At 37.5% G+C, this 1,493-nt stretch overlaps 1 protein-coding gene across 4 annotated transcripts in view; it reads left to right on the top strand.

The window, feature by feature from the left end:
- Window positions 1-1,493, top strand: part of LOC101845915 (mitogen-activated protein kinase kinase kinase kinase 5) — a 58,913-nt gene that overhangs the window by 49,859 nt on the left and 7,561 nt on the right. The window lies entirely within an intron of this gene.

Genomic DNA, 1,493 nt, shown 5'->3' with positions numbered 1-1,493 from the left:
CATAAAACCTCTACTACAACTAAAAAACTGGTCGTGCAGTTTGCCTGATTCATCTGATTATAATTTCATTTTCAAAAATGTTCAGTTCCTGGAGGGTGTATCAGACCTGCCGAGTACTCCAATAAAATGGAAGTGCTCCAGGTTTTTTCTTTTTTTTTGCTTGTCAAAGAACGGTGATCGAAATTTGAAAACTTATTTTTTTCGTGAATACCGTTTCTGTTAGGTGGTATGCTTGTAATAGTAAATGACATGTAAACACTCATTTTATTTGCTATGTTTATGCGATGTAATGACAAATATGTGAAAATACCCTGTTTTATTTTGGTATATTCATTATTCATGTGTGTTATTTGAAATACAGGTTTATTTGCTGTGGTCGGTTTGTTACATAATTGAACTCTACTTGGGTTCTGGAGAATCCAATTATTTTTTTACATCCAAACTCTTTTAATGGTCCTATTTTGTGGGAGAATCTTGAGGAAAATTCCTATTTTTGGTTCTAGAGGAGTTGGCTGGTCAGGGTACACTGTTCTGGTCGCACTGACACTGTGAAGTGAGAGTGACTTCGGGATAGCATGAGAGTTTTTGAACACACAACAGAAATACGTTTTTGAACTGGTGACGTGGGGAGAAGAAAGTTGGAGGAAGACAGAACGCAAGATGTGAGATGTACTTTGTCTAGGAAAGCTAATTGTTCATGTTACTTACATTGTGTAATAGTGCCGGTTTGGCAGGGTGCGGGAAAAAGAGGCGATGTCTCGGGGTAACTGGGTACATTAATTGTATGTGCTGGCAAATGTACACGGCTACTGTCTTGTTTGCACCTACATGCAAGCGAGCACATGCGAGCGCTTACACACACACACACACACACACACAGACACACACTCACACATGCTTTGTATCAATTTGTTTTAACTTATTCAAAATTTTCCACCTTGAGGCTAGATTTAAAAACTTTTCTGAATGAATTTATATAGAATACTTTAAATCTCAGTTTACAGAACTTTCCGCTTCTCATACACATTTTATAGTGAACACTTTTTTTGTTTTAAAGGTTCTTCAAACATGCGTTCTGTAAAGATAGTGTCACGGTTAGAAAAAATAAATGATGGACTTGGTTTTAAAAGTGATATTGCCCCAGCTGTAGACCTTTTAAAATCTGTAGAAACAACCCATTTGGTTTTCTTATTAGTATTTATATAGGAATTTTCTAGAATATTATAGCTAACAGGTGTTTACAAAAATATTGATCTGTTAAGACAAATTGACACAAGTCATTATGCAAAAGCTGGAGAGTCTGTGTTAAATAGTTGAGGAAATATTTGACAATAAGTTGTGCCACGAAGTTTTGACCGCACTATAGAAAGATCCTCTTTGCTCCTGGTAAAGAGCTACCACCCCCGCCCCCCGCCCCCTTCCAGACTTCTGTCTCTCCAGGCTCCTCCCATCTCCCACCTCTTCCCATATTAATATTCACTTCACTCCCCTTA

The sequence above is a fragment of the Aplysia californica genome, unplaced genomic scaffold (genome assembly GCF_000002075.1).
Source record: "Aplysia californica isolate F4 #8 unplaced genomic scaffold, AplCal3.0 scaffold00126, whole genome shotgun sequence".
Taxonomy (NCBI): domain Eukaryota; kingdom Metazoa; phylum Mollusca; class Gastropoda; order Aplysiida; family Aplysiidae; genus Aplysia; species Aplysia californica.
Note: the sequence above shows the minus strand (reverse complement) of the source record. Positions and strands in the feature narration are given on the sequence as shown.